This window comes from Hirundo rustica, chromosome 2 (assembly GCF_015227805.2).
Source record: "Hirundo rustica isolate bHirRus1 chromosome 2, bHirRus1.pri.v3, whole genome shotgun sequence".
Classification (NCBI taxonomy): Eukaryota; Metazoa; Chordata; class Aves; order Passeriformes; family Hirundinidae; genus Hirundo; species Hirundo rustica.
Genome location: NC_053451.1, coordinates 21,663,752 through 21,688,125, shown reverse-complemented (window position 1 = coordinate 21,688,125; position 24,374 = coordinate 21,663,752). Strand labels below are relative to the sequence as shown.

The window sequence follows — 24,374 nt, the reverse complement described above, 5'->3', positions numbered from 1 at the left end:
AATGAATCAGCAAGAATTCAGGTAAAGAAATCAAAACCCCAAGTCAGCTTTGCTGGTATTTCTGCATCTATATGAGTAGCTTGTGGTGACATAGCTGTTTCATTTGAGGGGACCACAGAGCACAGCAGCTTCATGGCAGGCAAAGGAAGAAACTGGAGGAGAGCTGGGTCTGGAATGGATGGGGATGTGTGAAGGAATTAACCGAGATATCAGACATTTAACAGCTCTCTGCTTGGAACAGAGAAGTAACCCCACTTGTTCCATCGTCACCGATTTACGTGTCAATAGTAAATCAGCAGTGATTGAACTGGACAAAAATCTAAAAGGTTTTATCATTTCTGGGAGTAGATGGCATCCATGTTTGCTCTTTCATTAGATACTGTTCTCATGACAGCTTTTTGAAAGTAACATGCAGAGAAGGGAAGGCAAACTTACAAAGAGTTTTCATCTCTTCTTTTAAGAGATAGAGGGCAGAATGTACCAACTGTTGCCACATGACAATGTTGTTGTCTTTAAATGGATTTGTTTCGAACAGTATCTATAGAAATAAATTATTGCCCTCCTCTTCTTTTCAACTAAAAGGCAGTACCAGTAATCAAAATCACTGAGAAACTGAAAAAACCCCTCAACTTGTTATATTTAATTTTTTGTCAGTTTGAGGGGTTTTGCCAATTCATGTTCTAGACTGGATTATCTCCTAATATGTGTCCAAATCTCATAAATCACCTTTGAGAATTGTTGTTAAATTCTACTCCTCTTCCGGATGTCCTTCTTACTTCTCTCTCTTCTCTCTGTGACTAACAGCTGTATCTTGTTTTATCCTTTCTTGTGCTTAATATTTATTCCCCAAATCAGTCTCTTAACAGTGGGCTATTGAAAATGGTTTACTTTTTTGGGTACTGTAATAAAGATTACACACCATTATGTCTTTGGCTTGGAATGAAGTCCTCATCTTGATTAAATGTGACATCTGAAATGAACTTGTATTCAGAGGACTAAGCCATGGCAAGTTATCCAGAGGAAGGGGAGAGATTTGTGTTTTTCTGCATTTGCAGTCATCACTGTTTGTGACCATACAACACTGCTGTGGCATTCATAGCCCAGTGATAACTGTTACAGAAGAGAAGACAAACTTACTTATTTTTCATTTGGAAATGCAAAATTATTAACGCAATACTGCCGAAGAATTTCCTGGCTAGTTTTCCCTTGTCTGCCTCAGGCAAGAAATGATTGCTGAAGTTTAATACTTTATGAAATCTCCTGAAGGAGATGAAGGTCTAGTAATTCTCCCTGGGAGGATCTGTGACACAGATAAAATGCAGAAATCGGAACAGGCCTGATGGAAAACTGCATGCAGTGGAGACGGTAACTTTGAGAAAGTTGTGTCCCACCAGTTCCTGTGCATTGATCATACTGGTGAATATCTATTTTGTAAAGTAAAAAGTATTTTTCCGAGAGTTCAGTAATTTGGGCCACTGCATGATCTGGAATAGATTTTTCTCAAGTAATTCAATTAATTACTTCCATGGAACAATTAGCAACATTAGAAGCTTGTGAAATTCAGGAGCTGGAGAGCTGGTCACTTGTGCAGACAGGCAGTTTGGCATATGTAGATAACCCCATTAATTTCAGTGAGAACTATAACCTGCATAAAATTTGCTAGGTAAATATTTTTAAATTAATCTCAGCGTACACATCCCAGACAATTATCTGTGCAGTAGACTGTAGCCTGTTTTTCCTAATCAAGCAAAACTACAATGAGAATTTTGCTCAATTAAGAACTGAATAATTTGGCTGACTTTTACTCAGTTCTTGGCAGTAGAAAAAAACCTGGTCTTTCCAACAGTAAGTGCCAGTTCAAAATATTTTGGCAAGGAACAAATGTCAGTTTAGATCTATGAAATTACCATTTTCAGGCAGTAAAATAAGAATCACTCTGGTTTGTATTAACTTAAAAATACCCAAACCCTGGCCAGCTATTGTGCAGCTAAGTAAACAGGTATCCACTACTGGCCCAGATTCTGTTCTCTGTTACAGAAGCATTTTGACTGCAGTAGAGGTAACTCCCATTTATAAGCAGAAAAACCAATGTCACTGAGTCCTAAGTTTTGCATGTGCTTAATTTATTGATATCGATATTCTGCTGTAGAAATTATCAATTGTTAAATGTATCTGGTTTGAAGTGGACAACAATGATTGGTACTGAGCCCATTTTACTGCAATTTATCTTGCTAGTTATGACATTTAATGGGATGTCCCAGATGAACAGCTTCACTAACCTAGCCCCTCTGAGCTAAAAGGAAATTTTCCAAAGATGGAAGAGTTGGAAGATAAGTGGGAGTGTTGCTTTCCTTTAATTATTTTCTTTTAAGGAAATGTTTTTCTTATCATTCTTTTAATCTATTCAAAACTATCCCAAAGTCTTCCTGGAAATTGGGCTGGAAATGTCATGAGAACAGACATTATTTCATATATCTGATTTTTTTTTTTCCCCCAACTGGCGACAAAGATCCCATTTAATTAAATGAAAGCAGACTTTGGATGTCTCTGTTGATGTACAGACCTACAGGCAGTAGGAGAATGAGGAAAGAACCTGTAATGTAAACCTACACATTAAAAATACATACTTATGTTGAGACTTGACTATTGTTGTACAAGGAACTCCCAAGAAAAGATGCATGTGGATCCCATTTCCTGCAGAAGATTTCTTTAAACACTCATGAAATCAACATATCATACTTCAAAGATTTCTTAGTTTAGCTGGAAGCAGGACTGTAAATGTTCTACTCCTGTCCTTTACCATGGGTTAGCTGATGCTACCAGCAAACCCACTCCATACCTGTGGAAAAGGCAACTCCTCCTTGGCCTGCTTGGGAGCTCTGCAGGCCAAGTGTCAGTGCTGCAGTCAGGTCTATAAATTTGCTACATTATTTGTGTGCTGAAGTTTCTCTTCCCATTGGGATGAAGAAATAATTGAGTTGCAGAATTCCACCAGTTACATGTGAAGCTCATTGAATTTTATTCTCTAACAAAAGCATTATTTTGTAAATGGGGAGGGGAAAAAAAGTTTAAATGTAAATGGATACATATGGTTTTGGTACTTGAACCCATTTAATTACATCATTATTTTGCCAAATAACATGACATGGACAAGTTAGATGTTAGCCTTTTCTATAATGTAACCAAAGTGATCATGCATATTTGTGTGCTGGCTACATAACTACGTTTGATCTTTGTCCAAGAACAGAAAATTAGTGCAAAAAAAGCATGGGAGGATCCAGGGCTTCCAAATATATTAAACTCATTATTAAGTTGCTTTAAACTTCCTCACAGTTCAGCCTTGTTCACTCTTGGTGATGATGCCTCACTGACTGAAAGTAATAATCATAAATTGAATTGTCTTGCAAAGAAATGCAGTGGTACAATTGTAATTTTAACACAGATGCTTCTGAAGAAAGGCCCAATTTGAACATTACATTTTAAAATGCATTTCTATGACCACGTTCAGCTGTGTGCTGCCAAAGGATGCACATTGTAAATGAGTTGAAGTGTTAGTGTGCAGAAAAGCCAATGCTTTTTACTGCAGATAAAACACAGCCTCCCACAGTTGTTATCTCTGAATGTGGTGCTCTGATTCAGATGGTGAAACAGGCACATGCTGAATGTTTACTGTTCTCATCAAATACAGTTTCTTCCTACAGTGCTGGAGGGGAGCGGGTTAGAAAATGATAATTGTGAAAGACTGTTCCCATCTCCTGTGAGAACGTGCTGCCCCATGAAAACTAAGGAAATACTGGCTTACACTTTTTCCAGACGAATTTACTGTATGTGTGGCAGTAAATCCAGTAAGCTCTTTTATGCACTGCATTGTTTCCCCCAGTTTCCAGTCCCTGCAGTTGACTGTTTTCAGGTGTCTCTGAACCTCTGACTTCAAATAAAGCCACACAGAGACCACAGGTCAGTCTTGATGAGCAGACACATTTCTTCAGGGTTGTGAGATATAAGAGTTGTTTCCTGAAAATACATTTGTCAAGAAGATGACAGGTCTTACTGGAAGGAAACTTTATAACAACTTTACACTTTGTGAGAGAGGAGTAAAGTTTAGGCCCTGATGCTCATCTCTGAGGAGTGTAATTTAAAAGAATCCTACACTGGATCAATGGCATTGTCCATGTTTAAAATTGGGATACATAGCTGAACAGAACCAGAGCTTCATGTTTTTAGCTAGTTCATCTGACAAACAGGAGGGGAGCCCTCCTTACTGCCACTCTCCAGTATGGCATACACTGAAACTGCAGAAGTCTTGGGGAACAGGCAGTGAAGAGGGTAAAGAAGCACTGACCAAAAATCACACTGACCTGCTGCAGATCAGTACATTAAAAAGAGAAAACAGTGTAATACGGTCTGGAATAACTTTTTGTTTTAATCATGTAAGTCCTCATCATGCTGTAAACAGCTCAGTTTGCTGAAGGAAGACAAGACAGAGCAGGGCATGATTTGGGTACAGTGCATGGGCAGGCCATGTCTTGGGCATGCACTGGCCGCCTGCCACAGGCTGTTTCCAGGGCTCTGGCTGGGTAGGGAAGAGGTGCTGCAGTTCCTGGTTCCTCCACCTTCTCCCAGGGTGGCAAAGCAAGCCAGCCTGGGGATGCTGTCCCAGAGGATTAATCCTTTGCTCTAGGGAGCTGGGGGAAGGACTCCTCCCACCACCAGTGGTCCCACCTTCAAGCTCAGTGGCTCAGGCTGTGAGCTGCTTTTGGAGGTGATCTCTTACAACTTACAGGCTAGGTAGTGATAATGAGTGAAGAGAGAGCTGAAATGGGTGATGGAAATGCCCTCTGAAAGCAGTGGGAAGGCTGGTACTTGCACAGTTCTGTAAAGAAAATAGTGTCATTCCTAAGGAAAGGGTACTATTTCTACAGCTATAATCCATGATGTTTTCCTCTTTAGCACCAAGGCTGCACTTTGGGATTCATCTTGGCTTAATGTAAACACTGCATAGGGCAGTTCACGGATGGTCAGATCTTATGAGCAATTGCAGCTTTGTAAGCTTTGGGGTTTTATTAGATTCCCTACTGCAGTCTTTAGCAGACAGAATAGGTTTGGCATTTAAAACCCGTATTGTATAATTTTTCTAATTCTATATAAAGTCACTTTAACTAATTTGTGGCAATAACAAAGGAGAATTAGATGTCTCTGTAAACTTGTAACCACGATAAAAAAATGTTTGGTTTGTTTTTATTTTTGTTATTTATAAAGTATAAAATAAAGCACACTGAATGCCAAATAGTGTAGCATCTAAAGACCAAATGTTTCATATCGATGTATATGTATTTAAATACTGGCAGGTGCAACAGCCAGTTCAGGTGTCTGTTGGAGCAGTTTTTGATGAGGATGCAAACAGCGCTGGGTTTTCACGGGTGATCCTCGGGACCAGACACATCTCGGTGCTGAAGCTGCCCTGCAGGTGGCGTGAGCCATCCGCCCAGCACAGACAGCTCCAGCACCCGCTTTTCCAGGAAGAAAAGCAGAATAATAAAACATGCTCTCATGCTGTCATTTATATAGGTGCTGTGGGCCGCGTTGGCTGGTGCACGGCTGTGTTACACCGCCTTCAGTGTTGTGAAAGATTCTCTTTTTTTTTTTTTTTTTTTTTTTTTTTTTTCTGGTAAAGGTAAAATTGTATTTTAAGACAGTTTTTTTCCAGTGCCTTTGAATGAGGAGAGTCTGCCTTTCTTTCAGGTACTTGGATAACTACAGAGAACTCATTACAAGCAGTGTATTCCTTGTGTTGGCCAGGGCAAATATGATATAAACTAAACATTAACAAATACCTTTCCTTTTAGTTGTTTCTGCCTTCCTGTCTTTTAGACTGTGTTTAACTTTTTAGACTCTCGCATTTGTCAAAAGGCTTTCTTTTCTAGCTATCATGGAAGTATACGATGTTGGAATGGGCTTTGCTCTGAGCACAGCAAAATCTGCAGATTTTTCTGCTGGTGAGTAGAAAATGGTAAGCATCATTTGATCTTTACCATTCTATATTTAGGGGGGGAAAGGGAGCAAAGTTTGAGTGTGTCTGCAGTCCCTATGCATTATAACTCTCACTTAGGGGTCATATCCATTCCTGGCTGAGTTTAACCACAGTGTGAAATGGTGTTTGTCTTCCACATCTGGCCATGGTAGGAGGAGGTAGCATCTACATTCAGGCATCCTTTCTGCTCCATTCAGTACTACTGAATCTCAGAGGAAAATCATCAATATCTAGGTAAAAAGTGAGGGGGGAGAGGAAATTAAAAGGAGAGGGAAGTCAAAGGAGGACTGTCTGGCAAGACCTTAAATCTTCAGCTCTTCACAACCACTGTTACCCATGCAGGTAACTAAACTTCTAGGACAGGTACAAAGGACATCAGGTTTTAGGTACAGTAAAGTAATTTGTATCTTGAGGTACAAAAAAATGTGTCTCAAGAAGGATATGAAGGAAGAGGCTGCACAGCGACTGGAACGGGTGTTCTGCCTGAGCCTGAAGGACAAGGTGTGCAAAGTGTGCGAGCATCTGAGATTGGAAAGAGATCCCTCATGACATTGTCAGGTATGCATGTGGGAGGAACAGGGAAAACCCCACCAGGCACGTTCAGCACCTGTAGGACACAACGTGGGCTTGAGTGTTTGGTACTCACAGTGTGCACAACAATCTCCTCAGGTATGATCACACTGAGATATGCCAGAGGTTGTGAAGTTAGGAACACAAAGAAAAAGCTTACTTGGAAGGTTAAAAGAATACACTTTGCAAAAAATTCAGCCAACACCTGGCTCACCCACTGTCCTATTTTTTACTATTTAATCCCAATGACACTCCTAAGATATCTTTGGATATTCTGAGTCCATGAAAGATGCACCCAAAGACAAGATAATAACAGAAGGTTTTTTTCATTTCCACAGCACAGTTCTGAATACAGCAAGTAGTGATTTCACAAAAAGTGGTGGTTGCAGTCACATCCAAGGTACATAGGTAATATAACTCTTCTTTAGATTTCTGAGGTTACATACCTCCAGGAAAACAATTTCCACTTGGTATATATTTAATTGAGTTTGGGAAATAAAAATGTCATTGTCAGTGCTTCACAGGCCAGAGCTAAACTTCTTGTAAAGGAGATGTTAATAATATCCAGAAGAAGGAATGAACTCACTGTGGGCAAAAATTATAATCTAATAATAAAAGTCAGTCTCCTCCAAGTCTCATTTGGTTCAACTGCAGATCGCAGGAGGTTTCTCATAAAAGTATTTGATGTATTTTAGTGTGACTTTGCAAGGGTTGGGGAAAAAACAAACATATCCTGTTAAGAGTTAACATATTATATAACTCTTGCTCATCATGCAAAATTTTTAGCAGAAAAATTGCAGGCCACTGGGCTGAGCTGAGCTGGATAAGCCTTTTAGCTTACTGAACATCACATCAAATGTTGGGACTGAGTAAGTGTTAAAGCTTTGTTAGGATGGCGTGTCCTAAAATAATTGTAGAACGCCAAAGACAGAGCTTCCCGTGTTCCTCCAGGCTGAGCAGGGATGCCAAGTATACAGAATTGGAAGCTGTCTATCAGGGTTTTTTTATTTGCTTGATATTGAGCAGACAGCAGAGACAAAATACCAAAAATGCTTGAAATCCTTATGACCTTTCACTGCAAACTGTGAACTTTGTCCGCTAAACTCAAATTTCTGTTTACACTGTCAACAGAGGCTCCATGCTGTTGCCTTTTCTTTGTCTTTTCAGTTTGTCATTTATCAAGGGACAGCTTCACAAACACTGCACAGGAGGGGGGACCTGAGCACATACCAGACCTTTTGCACGTTCAGAATACTTAGTCTCCATTCTGTGGATTGCTTAAAAACAGCTGTAATGCAAGCAAAGTAGCATGAAATATGCTGTTTGCACCCAAAGGAAATATTCTATAGAGAGTCTTAGCTTTGCCATCAGCTGGCATAGCTCACATTCCCACATTGTGTCCCAGATCTTTGCTGCTGCACAGCTGACTCCATTTACACCATCTTCCATTAATACAGGAATATGTAGGTGACTACCAAATAAATGGTCCAAAAATACACTCAGTAAAGAACTGCATTGCCTTCGTAAAAGAAATACCCCCGATTTCAGCCTTGTGCTTCAACATTCATCCACCCATGTAAATGAGGAGCTAGACTGTTGCAGAGATCAAGTGCAGGGGAGATTTCAGCTGTATGGAGTAGAAATTTTGAGAATGAGTAGAGGGAGTAGAAAAGTGAGGGTTACTGAACACTGGCATTGGTTGCCAGGGAGCTTGTGGAGTCTCATTTGTTGGAAATAATTCAAAAGCTTTCTGGACATGGTCCTGGAAAACCAGTCTGGCTGTCCCTGTTTGAGCAGGGGGGTTGGACAGGGTGACTTCCAGAGGTGCCTTTAAACCTCAGCCATTCTGTGATGGTGAAATTGTTCCTATGGAAGGCTACTGTGAACTGTAATATTTGTTGCTATTTGCGTAACTTTGCCAATTAAAACAGGACAGCCTTAATCAGTTATTCAAATAAACCAGACAGCTACATAAAACTCCTTTGAAATGAAATATAAGGTTGAATTATATAACAAATGTTTTAGCTGAACTCTTAGTATTAGATGGGCAATTATTTTGACTATATTTCAAATTTCATTTCACACTGTTGGTAGCATTCCTTGAACTTTACAAGGCAAAGCATTAATAGAGTTGTGTCTGAACGATTTAGGGTCTAGAAAACTCTCTTAAAATGTGACACTTCCTGAGAGACTTCTGCATAGAAAATACATTGGTGTTTCCAAAAGAAACCGAGTTCACAAGGAATCATTTCACTTATGCATTATGTTAATGAGGGTTTTGAAAGAAGACTTTTCACTTAGTGTTACTTTTCCCTGAATGTGAAAGCTATGGAAAATGTGTGGAAAACCTTCTCAAAGTGATGATGGCAGCTGTATGCTCTATATATTACTGTTAATGAGCTAGCTGTTAATAAACCATATGCTTTAGCATATAAACAGGAGGATTTATGCATAATGCAAAACCCACAAGAAGATTTACTGTGTGGTATAACTGTTTCCCAAATCAGAGAGGCACATTGTTCCAGTCTTCCACAAACTTCCTGTTATCAGTATAAAAAATCTGCTGCCTACTGGCTTCGAGTTCTTTTGATGTGAGTTGGTCTGGGGAGCAGGGGGGCTCGAAAGCAAAGAATTTAATGAGCAGCAGGTTCCTCGGATCTCTGCTCTGCACAGCCTGGGATCATAAACTTGTCATCATGGTTACTAAGAGCAAGCAGGAGGTATCTATACAATATCCCCAATTCTAATGATTTGTGGAGGCAAGTTAATCCTGTTCTTTTTATGTGTTCTTCTGTACTGGAGCTTTTTGTGTCAATTATCGCTACAAAAGCCCTAAACAAGCCCCTCTTCTTCAAAACACAGACAAAAGCAACCATTGGGTTTATTCACAGCAATGCTTGGATTAGTTAAAGAAACCACATTCACCAACAGGAAAAGTAAATTTCTAAGCTATTGAATAACACTGCTATGTTTGGAAAAGATTTTTCTTTTGTAATTCTCCTTTAATTTCCTCCCATCCATAGCTGCTGTGAGGAGTCTGAAGCTAGGTTTTCATGAGCAAGTGAAGGAGTCCAGCAACTGACTCCTATTTAAAATGAATGGTCCTGGAAATGTAAGGTAACATTTCCATAAATACTTGAGTAATTTGAGGTTAGGTTCCACTAAAAGTCATCCAGTATTTCCAGGTCCCCAAGTCAGACCTGGAAAGGGCAGACCAGTAAACTAATCCTTACTACCAGATAAGCAGGGATTGGATGGAGGCACATAAAGCAAGAAAAAATGAAGGGGAAACTGTGGACAGGGGAGATGCCTATGTTCAAGAAGTTTATACACTGACAGGCATAAAAGGCAGTTCAACAGGAAAAAGGATAGACAGAAAAAATATCAGACTACATAAACTGAAACATTACTTTCAGTCACTTAGGTTTGCTTTGGATTTTGAGATACGACCTCAGTAAATCCACATAAAATTGTATAACTTTATCACCTGACTCAGTGCCTTTGAATTCAGCATAGATTTTTTTGGTTTTCATTCTGCTTCCTGATCAGATTAGAAAGTATCTGAAGTCAAACTGTGCATTTCGGTAACCTTTCTGAATAGTTTTGCTTCTTCATTTCAATTTTGTTTTTCAATTTAAAAATATTATTAAAATACCACTTTTGGGTGGGTAGTGACTGCCACGACACTGTGTAGAAAACCAAAGCAATTTGAAGCAAGCTAGACATTCTAAGTACATTTTTAAAATACCTTATTGCTTAAATAAAATAAATCCCTTAGTCGAGCAATTACTTTCAGATGTTTGATTGTTTATTTTTAAAGAACTGTCATGTCAACCATTTAGAACTGACGAGAACTATTTTGATATCTTCACGCCTTTTCTCTAACGTCTGCTCCCCTTCTTACGTTGGGAGCTACATACTCATCTTCATTGTCTCTTGTATTTATCTTAATTTTGCTGTATTTTATTTTATTATTGGATGAAAAACTTAGTAGAGCTGTTTGTGGCAAGATTTAGTTACAGGAAACCCAACAGCTAAGCCCCAGTTTCAGCTGAGACAATTAGACTGTTGATTTTGGTAGCAGCTCAGGACTTCTATTTGACCCAAATGCCTTTCAGGTCTATCTGCCAGTTGATGCTCAAGCCTGAAAATTTTCTGTATTCTTGCTACAGATAGAGGGCTTTGTTCCCATTTCATTTGAGGTATATTTCTATCCAGATCTGAATGTTTTGCTGAAATTGTTCTCCATTTCACTGGAACAGGTTAAAAGAAAAAAAGAAAATAACAATATTTTCCAGAACTTTCAACTCTTTTTAAGTTTGTTTTCCCCTTAATTCTCTGTTTCTTGATATCTGTGAATTGTTGAGGACACTGTTTTTCTCAAAGCAATTTTGCCACTCATGAAAAGTAGTGGGTGCTAATTTGTAATGCTTAGCTTAACTGTTGCTTCTGCCTAGCAGCTATATTTAATAGCTTATATTACTGTTTCACCTGCTGCAATGAAGGATAAAACACTGAAAACTCAATGCCTTTTAAAAAGTGATCTGTATTATATAACACCACAAGATAGTTATTGAAATGTTTGAAGAAATTACTAATGAACAGAGCAGTGTTGTTATACAGACTTTTCATCAACTTCTACAGAAACTTTGCAGCTGAGTTATCGAAGTCCACTGCCATTCTTGGATGGATGTTTACTTAAGTGGATGGGCTCTAAAACTTTATAGATGCTCTGGGAGAATGTAAATACTGAGAAGTGTTTTATTCTCTGTCAGTAGTTTGTGGGCTAGAGTCTTGAACTTTTTTTTCCTTCTTTTTGTTTCTTTTTTTTTTCTCGTTAGACTCTTCTAGCACCTGATGTAGGGTAGGGCACAGCAGCTGATGTTGGATGAAAACAGTTACCAGGGACAGCTCCAGCCATGGAGTGGCCAGAGATCCTAAAATCCTGTCACTGCACCCGTCCACCCCACTGGGTTCCTAGTTCAGTGCTCCCCAGTGAGTACCCACCCCAGCGGGTTCCCAGAGTGGGGTCTTTGCCAGGGCTGGTGCTTTAGAGCCACACTGTGTAGTCGTGTTCGTAGGACTCTGCTGGTTTTTCATCTTGGACAAATCACGTGTGACTTCTCAGCAAGCGAGAAACGCTATTGAATGTGGCGGTCATATTCCTTAAAAGATGTCCAGAGAGTCTGAGGGACTTACATGATTAATTCTTACCATGTGGATTCTTTTAATTAATTAGCTTTCTAGAAACCAAAACAGAGTGCAGGACACTACTGCAATGCAACTTGTTAAGCAATAATGCGTTTTTTCTTCCAAAAGTCACACTTGATAACAAACAATACTCACAGGCATGACTGTGGACAGTATGAGCTAATGTCTCGTTGTCAGAAAGTTTTCCATTAAGGCTTAGAATGATGTTTAACATATTCTTCCCGTTATTGAGCTAAACTAAACTTTGTATTAAGTATGGATTTCTCAATGAATGTTACTGCTGTGTTATTTTAGCATGAACATACATCTGGAAGTGGACACATGTACATAGGCATTTTGGGGATCAAAAGCACATCAACAGCACAGTTCACTCTAGTCCCAGGATAAAATGGTTTTTGACGTTTCTTTTCTAATGAAACTGCCCTTACTCTTTTCCAACCATAAGGGTATATTTAAACCAAGCTTCTTTACAGAAACACAAAATGCCAAAGTTCTGTGTTCTCGCCTGTCAAACAATGGAGAATGGCTGAAAGGGTAGATTTCTTTATCTATGATAAAAAGTGCTGCTGAGGATGATCACCAAAATTTATGTACTGTATAATTTTCCACTCAAAATTCAAAAGCTTTGCTTTATAACAAACACTTGGATAACTTATCAAATCCTGTGTAGGTGATGGCTTTAAGACAACTTCAGTTTGAAGCCTTTGTGCTTCGTTTTTGGCGTTATGTAGAACTTGGTTAGGATTGCAAAGCTGAAGATACTTACATTGAGGTTTTGGGACAGGGCAGAAGACGGACAGGCTGGTTGCTTTTCACTCTAAGAGACACAGATTTCCTGATTGTGTTAGTCCCGGTGTTATTTTGTTGATTTTAGGCTGGTCCTAGGGGAAAAAGAAAGCTTTTAAGAAATGTATGAGCACAATATCTTCCCTCCCCGCCCAGAAATATTAAGAGCCATTAGTCAAAATTTTCAAACGTAGTGGCTTAACCTAGTCTTTTAATTCCCTATTCCAGCTTCTTATTCAAGGTCTACTGTTCAGAAGTATGAAAACCTGGCAACTCATCCACTTTGAGTAGCCTTTTCAGTTATTCAGTGCTTGTGAAAACTGATGTAGCAGTTTGAATATGGACCAAAAATCCTAGTGTTCGGTGTTTTTGTTGGCAATCCTGTAATAATTATGCTGTAAATCAAAATAGGGGTTTGGATTTCAAAAGTGCCTTGAGCCTTGTTCCCACCCTTCTATGGAGACACTGCATAACTTTTTCAGATTACAAGGTATAAAATTATCAGTCTGAAATACAGATGAAAAACTTTGACCTAATCTTATATTTCTCCATGTGTGTCGTACCCATGAAAACGTACATACAAACCCTTTCATGCAACACATAAATAAAATCATTAGTTCCCAAGAGGTTTTGTGGAAACTACCAAAGTCCCAAACATTACTGAATTCATAATGTGGGGATACTAACAAGGGGAGCCACAGACAATGCTAGTGTCCTATAGAAAATAAAATCTGCTTTTCTATTTTATATTCTGATCATTCTCACCCAGCTGCTTCCTGACACAAATCCCACTGACATGACTGGGAAGAGTCCCTGTGATTTGTTGGGTTCAGCTGCCATCGAGCCATTTAGGGTTCAATTGTGGATGGAGAATTCTGGATGAGTGTGCTCCAGCTCGAGTGAGCATGTGCTCGAGTGCTGTGTTGGGTCCAAGCTGGGGAGGGTCCTGCACCTCTCTGCACAGCCTCTGCCCCCAGCTGCTCACCATACACTGCACTTGCTGCTCAGCATCCATCCCACAGGGAGCCATGGGCTCCTGCAGCCCCGCTCATGGATAAGCAGGGTCATCGCTCTTCACGTGCTGATTTGCTTTGTGGTTGAAAATTAAGGTATTTGCCCTAAGATCCTCCTTGCCTGTGTGTTTGCTCTTCAGAGCCTCTGGTTTCCCAGCAGTCAGAGTAACTCCAAGGAGCCAAAGGTATCTCTCCATTTACTTTTAGCATTTTATCAGCCAGGGCAAAATGCAAATTCAAGAGTAGTTGCTCTCGACCTCTGCAAGGCTGCGCTGCAGCAGTGCCCCATTCCCCAGCACCGAGTGCACCCCAGGCAGCTGTGCCCTGGGTGGCCTGGCCACCAAGAGACCATGCAAACCTTAGGGGTAGGAAGCATTTGGAAAGGGAGGAGTCCTGATTTCCCAAGGGAAACCTGCTTGACTGTTTTACCTCAGATTTATTCAAGTCCGTTTGAGATGTGCCCACTACCCTGTTACATCTGAATGCCACACCAGGGCTATTGTAAGGTCTCCCAAATCTGACAAAAGAACTAGTTAAATTATTCTCAAAACAATGCATTTTAACAAAAGTTTGAATTTTCTAGACAGAGGAGTGTTTTCTGCCAGAAAGGAGGTCTCCAAACATCAGCCCCAGTACCTCCAGGATACACTGTTGCCACTCAGCCCCTCAGTTTCTGACTGCTGGCTGGAATCTGTTTCTCCCTTCAGGTGACTCCAGCTGCCCACCTAGTCCTAGCACGGGCTCTGAGAGCTGCTGCATCATGGCAGTCAGGTTGTCACCTTCCTCTCAAAGCCCAAACCCCTTTCAGAAAGAAACTGCCTGCCTTTCAGACCCTTTGTCTTAGACTATAGATTAGATTAATCAAGACAAAGCTTTCTGGCCTCTGGTGTAAAATTTATTTTTAAAAATCTCTTTAATGATAGCAGGCTAAGTTTTCTGGCAATACCAGTCTGGTCTCCAATCGACCCTTGCTTTGGTGGATATCTGTGTTGATTTTCTCCTGACTCCACCCATCTCTTGCAAGCAGATCCCTGATGAGTTTGTGGTGCAGTTTAGGAGATATGTGATCACCTGGAGAACCAATAGGAGATAATGCCCAGATTATTTGCAATTGATTTCATCCAATTCATTGGAACTGTACAAGGAAATGTGCATTTGCCACCTGTCTGAGAGGACTCTGAAGCCTGAAGAGCAGAAACTGCCAATGTGTTACGCAGAACTTAGTTGCCATTTGCTTCCTAGGTTTCTGAAGAGTAGGTTTTCCTTGTTTATCCTGCCAAACAGGCCTTCTACTTGAAAGGATGAGGCAGGAATTCAGAATACGTCTACACCCTATCAGAACTTTTAGAGACACCTCTGTGCTCTGCAGTTCAGCTCAGGATGAAAACTTCTCTGCAACTTGCAGCTATTTAGGTTTGGGGCTTTGTCTTGGCCTCCTGAGTGAATGAGGGGAAGCCACCAAGTCAGAAGTAGCTTTGTATACTTAGCAAATGGAGACGTGCCAGACTGAAGGGAATGGCAGCTGCTTTGCCTGTGACTGAGGAGAGAGGGATTAGGCATTTCAGCCAAACAGCTCATTCCTGCCTCCTGTTTGTACCATCCATGCTGCTGTTACTGCCTTTGCAGGATTAGGGAAAGGGTAAAGGAGTGCCACTGTGTACCAGAGGGCCCCAGTACAGCAGCAGCAGTCACATCTGTCCTTTTATCTGCATCAGGATTTCTCTGCCTTTCTGCCCTGGTCCTGGCCTAGTTCCTGTCCCTCCAAACCAGGACTGACCCCTCCTTGACAATCAAGAAAGAAAAGAAAAATGTGGAGACGGTGATGTTGGAAACAATGGAAGTAACAGGAAGGTCCCTGGGTGTCCTTCCTCAGAGGGGGAGAGAAAGGAAGGAAAAGAAGGGGTCACAAGGAGGAGAAGCAGCTTCATGAGCAGAAAAAGTGCCCTGTCTCCTTTAAACTCCCCCATGCAAAGGCCACTCAATCCCCACCTTTCACATCTTTCCCCATCCCACACCACCACTGCTACCCCTGCCTGTCTGGTCTGCTTCAAAGATGCCCCCAGCTGGGAGTCTGGTTTTGCTACACAGTGTAACAAAAAGATAAATTCCAGCTCCAGTAGATCACTCAACAGGCTCACACTGATTTTTCTTAGGGGAACTCCTGGCTACTTTGAGATGCTTTCTTTAACATTCATCTAATATTATTATTATCCAGCCCTTCATGTCCTGAGACCAATCACTTGATGTGCATTCTTCCACTTTATTACTTTCAGAACTGAAAACCTGTAAGGATGAGATAATTTCTTTCAACTTGAAAAAATAATCTCTTGAAAGATTTCCTACTGATACAATCACTGTCTCCCCTGTGTTATTCAGTCACGTGCAGATCCTGATAGATATATATATATATATATATATATATATATATATATATATATATATAAGGACTATTTGGAGAAATCCCAAGTACAAGCCATGATGTTGAGCAACTTGAAGCAACAAGTCTTTTGTTTGCTATGGAGAAAATAACTCCCAAGAAGGCTTCTTGGAGAAGAAAGCGAGGGAGGGAATATGAGAGAGAGGAGAATTAATCATTCCTAAGAGAACATTTAAGAATTGAATTTCCTGATTGATAAGTTTCATTTGATTGCTCTGCTTTTAAGAACTGCTTTGCACAAAATTGTATCTGAAAGGAGAGGACTTATTTTCTGTGTACTAAATCTTCAAATATAGTGAGGTGGCTTGCAGCCTTCTCTCCTTTCCACTCTGCTACCTGAAGGTATTAACTGAGTGTGGAAAAGATTTTCTGTTTGCAATTCAAGTGCAGAAAGACAAAAGCAGAAAGGCGGAAAATCACAAAGTCACTGTATTCTCTCTCTCAGCACAGAAACAGCATGACCCCTAGTTTATTTAAGCAGTCACAGAAATATAACTTCTATTTTAAGCAGGTACTTAAGCCCTGCTGATTCAATATTCAGCCCAAATGCAAATGACTTTTGTGGAATGAGGCTTGCACTGAACTGGATCCACTTAGTAAACTATTTCAGTCTGCTATTTGAGGGAGAAAAGAAGAATCTGGTCAACTGTTGGAAATGCCTCTGTAGCAAAATCACTTCTGTACTGATTGATTGTTCTGTTTTCTAGGGAATTTTTAAGTTTGGGGTTTTTTTGTGTTTGTTTGTTTGTGGGTTTTTTTTTTTTTTTTTTTTTTTTTTTTTTTTTTTTTTTTGGTTGGTGGGTTTTGTGGGGTTTTTTTGTGAGAAAGTACTACTGTGGGATAGAAGGTTGATCTGCAGAAAAGTTACAAGAATGTATGCATGTAATTCCATTTTTTGAAAGTAGCATGCTACATAGGATTTCCTAAACTGTACCAGAAAATATTAACATCCTGGAACTGACGTTTGCAATTTTGAATTCCAGCTTTCCAAGTATAATTAGTGTCATTGTAAATGTTTTGATATCAAAGTTGGGACTCGCTTTGGATAAGACAGTCCATAAACTCAAAATTTTTTCCCATTTATTATTTCCTTTTCAGTGTTCCAGAGATGACAGCTGTAATATTTAATACTAAGAAACAGTGATTTAAAATAGCCTGTTTTAAAGTATTTATTAATTATAATATATATAAGTTGTTTTCATTTATAATTCACTTTTCTCCTGACATTGTTCTCTTTTTTGCTTAAAGTACCTGTGATTCATATCTTCCCTTATAAAAAATACACAAATAGTTTTACATAACTACAGCATTTGCTTAATCACGCACCAAAATAGAAGGTAGAGGATATGAAAATTACTTATGACAGATGAGTCACATTAATATTTTGTTCTAAGCCATGAGAAAAATGAGACAGGGGTGGGAATCGGAACAGATCAAAACCCTTAGTGCTTTATGATCCAAAACCACAACTAGCTATTGAGGTGCAAAATGTTCTTTTTTAAACAAAGTGTGAGAGAGACGCAGAGTTTTGTACTGCAAATGCTGGCAGCACATAATGTTGCAATTATTCCCAATATTTTGAGATGCCTGAATCATAACCAAAACTTTGAGCAACACTGAGGTAAAAGTATTTTTATGCTCCTTCACAGACACACACAAAAAATAAATAAAACGGAAGAAAAATTGAGTTTGTTGCAGTTGCTTCAGAAATGGTGTGCCAAGTTTCTACCAATGACTGGTAGTAACAGAAGGAAGGGATGTCATGGGATCCTCTTGCCTATTTTATTTTTTCTACTGGAGTAAAATCAGAATCATTCAGATAGTAGTCCTGTTAGTTTTATGAGATTTCTGTGCTGCTTAAAAAAATCTTGTGTTTTCTGTCTTTGAAAAGAATCATTCTGACTGTCTTTTAAAGGGAATTTACTGTTTCAGTATATGTGGCTAACTTAGTCTGTGTATGAAGCATAATCCTTGCTTCCTACTTAGAGCACAGTAATTCGGATCAGTCACACTGGGTACACTCTCAGTGGCTCACCACTCACTGCTGGACTTAAGAAGAAACATTACTCACTCCATCTGATGTGATCATATATCTATAATCTGATTTACTGTTGGGTGAGCAAGATATTGTTTCCTAGGCAGTAAGTATTCTCTTTTTTCATTCCCTCTTCTTGATCTGGTATCCAACAAAGAGCTCAAGTCAGCAAGACAGTAAACATCCTTCAGGAGCTTGTCAGGAGCCTCAGCTCTTGAGAAAAGATGTGCTTTTTGTGGAACCTGATGGAGGTAAGCAGAGTCTTTGAGGGAGCTCTGTGCACCATCAGTTTCCAGGTTTCCTGGCTGCACCACAGGGGCTTCAATGTGTTCCTGACAGAAACTTCAGCCTGCCAGGCCCCTCTCCAGCAGACAGTGGGGAAGGATCTAAGCATCCACATGGAAACCTGTATGTTGCCATTTATAACTTCAGTGGAGCTGTGTGTGTGCCGTCAACTCCAACAGTTACTCTTTAGGACTGGGGCCGTGTTTCTCATCATGACTGTATTGGGTAGAGAAGTATTAGCTCTTTCTAACACCACTTGTTTGTTCTTCTAGCTATGAGCAGGGGCTCCATTCCAACCCACTCCCCACCAAAATCTGTCTTTTTCTCAGATGATAACAGAAGTAGCTGTTCAGTGGCATACCATGCTGGGCTGGGCTGCTTTTATGCCTCTTTTTCGTGCTGTGTAGGAGACATTAAACATGGAAAGTAAACAGGCATTTTATGGACAAATGGTGAAAATTTAAGAACTAAATGGGTGGTCTTGACCAGACAATTCCTGAGGACTTTATTCAGAGAAATACATGTTTGAATAATTAGGAACCAGCACAATGCTTTCAGTATCTAGCTGTAAAGGTGTTCTCTTAAGCCAATAAAAGAAAGTTCTCCTTCTCCATTTTTAATTTGCCTCATCATGCCCAAAGAATTTTTCTACCTTCTTAGTTTATGCAAAATCATGTTTATTTTGGACTTGTTCTATAGATATAAAATGCATTTTCTGTAATCCATCAAACATCAGTAACTTGATTCTTCATGACTGGGCTATCGGAGGCTAATGGGTGTGATTGCAACTCGTTTGCAAATAGGTGTAGTTGCTGTATTTTGTTTAGTCCATGAAAATTCAATAATTTAATTTTTGCTTGCCAGGAATGTCTGAGATCCGTGCCTGGAGGTAAAACATAAGCATGTGGGGTAATGGTACTCCATTACTTTAGTGATACTGGAACTATCACAAGATGTGTTTCTTGTTAATAGTGGCTTACAACTGTGATAAGCTTCTCAGGCGTTTCAGCCAAGGCAATTCCTACAAAAGCACCTCCCCAGAAAAGGTCTGTTGGAGCACACTGAACTGTAATTAAGGAGTAGGCCTCTGAGGGCCAAGAAGATTATAAGGAGGTATTATTGGTCCAGACAGAAATTTTGCCAGGCCTTCAGGACAGAGTTATGTATCACTGCATGTTTATCTCTGGTATGTTTCTGCACCATGAACTTGGACAGAAATTCAAATTTGTGATGAAATCTAAACTCTGTTAGGACTACTGAACTTCTGTCTTGAAATTTTTCCTGATTCTAACTAACACATAGAAGGATTTGCTAGTACAGCCAAGACTAGCTGTTTCTAGGAGAGGTACTTGTAAAAGGAAACAGTAGGTATAAAGGGCATGATGTAATTCAGTCAGGTTATTTATGTGTGCCTCTTAAAGGAAAAAAAAAAAAGAAAGGAAGAAAAAAAAAAAGAAATTAAATGTAAACTTTCCAGTTCCTTACTGCTGCCAATCTCAACAAACCAATTCTTTATCCATTCTGGAATTTTTATCAGCTTAGTCTCATATTATAAGAAAAAAATGAAGTGCACATTTTTTTAATATAATCTAATAAAAAGTTAGAACACATAGTTTGCTAATATATCATGCAATGACCAATGTGCTCAGTTTACCACAGGTACAGGTAGTGTTCCTTACCCAGATTGGCAACAGGCAATTCTTGCCGCTCTGTTGATTTGTTTGGCTAAACTTCATGAACCACACCACATCCTTTTATGTAATTTCTCTCTAAAAGTTAAAGACAGCCGTAAGGACTATGCTAACTTCTGTACTGTGTATTTGAAAGAATTGATCTGAACTCCATAAATATAATTCAGATTAAATATATCAGGGCAGAGAATAACTTTGACTGTCATCTTCATAATGCACATGCACAGAAACAAGCAAAAAACCAAAAGTAAATTCTATCATTCATTGCTGATACCCAGATATTTGAATATAGAACATTCTATACCTTTGATTTTTGCAAATGGAAAAATCTTAAAGGAGATGAAATTGCCAAACAGTTTCTACACTGGCATTATAGAATCTCACATCATAAAGGAAAAACTTTTCTGTTCAAGTGTCCAGAGCACTAAGTTGATGAGGTAACTAAACAGGCATCTCATATATTTTGGAGAGCAAGTGTTAGACGTTGGGTTGCATACATGATTAGATTCTTAGCTGAATAGGGGCTTATATTGAAGTGGTGGAAATGCCCCCATACTTAGCAGAGAGCAAAATACCAATGGTAGGAAAATATGGGTGGTTTTCTTTTTCACCATACCTTTTCCTCTTAAATAAAATCAAAGCAATTAAACATACTCAAACAGACATGTTTTATACTCTGGTTGGGAGGAAGAAATGAAAAAGAACATGGTCTGCTATTACTTATCGAAAAGGAGAGATGTTATATTTGTATATTTCATCACAGAGGAAAATGCTTTCAGGTTTACAGAGGAAAAAGTACTGAGAATATTTTGAAAATGCTCGCCTTGGAAGTAAAATGCCTACATGGACTGCAACGTATGACCTCCTCTTCATTTCCCTTAGGGATTCATGCTGTTTGTTGTCTGTTCCTTTTAAGGCAAGACTCTAGGAGTTTCCCATTACAGGCAAGAAGGAGAATTCCTCTCCATGTTAATATAGTACCAAATAAGCTCATGCCAGTGGTTTACTTGGTCATATTTTCAGTAGTACCTAAATATTCACATATTTCTCTTGACAGTACCTTGTAAGATAGGGAGGAGGTACTACTCCCATTTTGTGGCTGGAATGAGGCTAAGTCCTCTCCCCAAGGTTGGTCAGGAGATGTCTATGAGATGTGGGGCATAGGAAGGAGGTATTCCCTGTCTCAGGGTAGTGCCTTAGTGGGTCAGCTTTGTTTTGTACAGGAACATGGACCCTTATCCAGCAGCAGCAGCACAGCTTGTGTGTTTGAAGGAATCATGACACATCCCACCTCTTGAACTGTGTTGCACTTGGGATACGTCCTATGAACTCAGCCAGATCTCACGTTCCCCTGCCCCTTGACTCCCTAACCCCAAAATGCAAGGCCTCCACTTTTCCAAGCACTGAACTGTTTTTATCTTATGAGTGTACTTTGCTAATCAAAAATTTCAGCACATACTGTGTTTCTATCACGCTTGGATTTTCTGCCCTGAAGTTTCATCCCTTGATGTGTTTATGTAGGTGGTATTTACACATGTGACTGCATTCGGCTCTCGGCGGTAGTGCTGTGCAGATGAAAAAGCTTTAAAGACATGGCAGCTGTAAGGTGAGTTGTGTCACAAGGCAGCAATAGTGCTCAGATGTCAGGCATGAGTCGTGCAATAAACATGGCAAGTGCCACTGAATATTTATAATTAATAACATGGGATGATAAGGATGATGACATTAATTAAACACAGAACAATTTGGGTTGGAAGAGACCCTAAAGAACCCCTAGTTCCATGCCCCCTGCCATGGGGCATTAAAATTTTTTCTCAAATTTATACAATAATAGCACAAGCACTGCAAAATTAAGCAAGTACTTTGACTTAGATGAAGTCCTACAGACAGCAACAGAAAGAACATTTGCATGGAAATGTAACTAAGCAGAGATTCTGTAAATATTTCAGCTATAAAAAGTCACAGAAGTCCAGGCTTTGATGAATTCCTGAGAATAAAATGATTTACTAATGCTAAATCTAAAGATAGATACCTCTTCGGAGTTAACAGAAAGATTTTGGTGATAGAATGTTTCTAATCACAGTTCTAACACTTCTGAATTTATGAAGATGTGTAGAAAGTCCAGATCTTGAATAAATAGGGATTATAAGATGCTGACAACATTCTGGCCAGCAGAATGGAAATAGTATTTTTAAGTATAAATCAGATGTGTATCACTTTAGATTAATTAAGAACAAATGAATGATGGTATTAGTTCATGTATTTCATTTTACTTTTCCATAAATGTAGAATTGAGTCTGATACCTGTCTTTTCAGGAGGTAGCAAGAAGGATTTTGATAGATTGTGATGGAGTGGCTAAGTCTAAAGTGTTCTCCATATTGTAGCCATTGGAACATGGCAATATAGTTTCTCTGTTCTAGAGTTCAAACTGCAGTTAGTACTAAAATCAAATCTGCAGGCATGTGGGAGAACTCTCCAGGAGTTAAGCCCACCAACTTTTAGCTTTGGTATTTTAACCTGAACTACTCTGAAGTCATATGCTACAACAGTTATAAAACCACTTTATAGGTAAGTTCCACCCTTCTTCTGGATAACATCACAGCGATATGACTCAAAGTGATCTAAAAATTTGTAACTTCCAACACAGATATAACCTTACCCATAGATAATTTCTGTGTTATAGTGGTAGAAAATAAATCTGTCCTCTGTTTCTATGACTTAAAGTGTGGAGATTTCAACAGATTTAAACACCTTCACTGGTGTCCAAGTCAAAGGGAGATGGGGATCCTAGAATCTTAGAATGGTTTGGGTTGGAAGGGGACCTTGAAGATCATGTGGTTCCAATGCCCCTGCTGTGGGCAAGGACATCTCCAACTAAAGCAGGTTGGTCAGAGCCCTATCCAACCTGGCCTTGAACTTCCTTGTGACTTAAACATTTCCTAGGGAACTTAAATACTATTATTGATTTCATATGGAATGACCTCACAGACCATAGTCAGAAGTGATAGCCTAAACCCATGGAAGTGCAGAGTCAAATGGAACCTTTAGCTTTTGGAAACTGGAAAAATAGCAGCCATTTCTTCCCTCAAAAACTAACAAATGCAAGCAAAACCATGAAATTGCTTACCTTCCTCAGCAGCTGGTTGATGCCTTTAATTTCTTAGGCAATAATAGTACAAAGTTGACTGGGATAAGTTCAAGGTCTGGCAAGCATTAAGAAGATATTTCAGATCTTAGCAGGATAGCTGGCAGGTTTAGTAAATACCATATTTGGTTATGGAAACAGAAAAACAAAGGATATGGTTATTTTAATTTAAAACTGGATTTGAATAGGATGAGATCTGATGAAGGAAGAAGGGTCAGATTTGTATGTGACTGATAGATATAGTTGTGTTGGAGATCAAAACTAGCAACAGAATTGCACAGCTATTAACATTCTCTCTTTATATCACTATTTTCAGGTGAATTTTTATTGAGGAAAGAAGTGTAGAAATATCTGAGGACAGATATGGGATGACAATAGCCAAAAATGGGGAAAATCAGATATGCTCTGACTCCCAAAAATCACAAGAGAAAATGAATATTTCATTCTCCTAAAATGAGCTCTTCTTCAAAGAAAGATATCCCTGTGGGTTAATTTTCCGACAAAGGTGAATTCTCCATTACAAAGAGGTATGAATTCTTGCAGAGGTCACCGGTACATTGAATCTGAGTATCTCCAGCAGAGGATATGAAATGTGGTTTTCAAGAAGCCATGTATCACCTACATGGTAGATCCTATTCTGAGACTGAAAAAAGACAGGTAAATTAGGCAGAATATGTAGAGATATCTTGTCAACTTATCTTCAGCTGACGAGAACCAGCTTTGTCAGATGCAGGGTGCACCTCCCAGAGAAGTCGTATCGGCCAGCAGGCAGGCCATTGAACAGCTCTGTGCTAATGTCATCCCATCTACAGAATGATTATATTAACATTTACCCACCTCAGAGTGGAAGCTGGAAGAGATTAATTAACATGTGTAGTTATTTAAAGCTCTTGAACTGAAAGTTGCGCTAAAGATCCAAGATATTTGCTAATATTATTATTTCTGTACCCAGATGATTTGCTCACGTGCTTGCCACATGGCAGCACAGAAACCTACTGGATGCAACGCAGTGTTGGACAGTTGCTCAGATGAGGTCAGTGGTATAAACAATAGTTCTAACTGGCAGAGTGCTTTGGAAGATCCAACCATCCTAAGGCTTTGTTGCAATTCTCTGGCCATATAGTATACAAATGAACTTCAATTTATGGTTCTATTAGCTCCAAACACAC

At 39.4% G+C, this 24,374-nt stretch overlaps 1 protein-coding gene across 1 annotated transcript in view; it reads right to left on the bottom strand.

Annotated features, from left to right (window-relative positions):
- The window catches only part of COL8A1 (collagen type VIII alpha 1 chain), an 87,266-nt gene that overhangs the window by 19,078 nt on the left and 43,814 nt on the right, over positions 1 to 24,374 (bottom strand). The window contains exon 3 of the mRNA XM_040056959.2: positions 12,579 to 12,693. The gene's annotated coding sequence lies outside the window, so the exon portion shown is untranslated. The remainder of the gene's footprint in view (positions 1 to 12,578; positions 12,694 to 24,374) is intronic.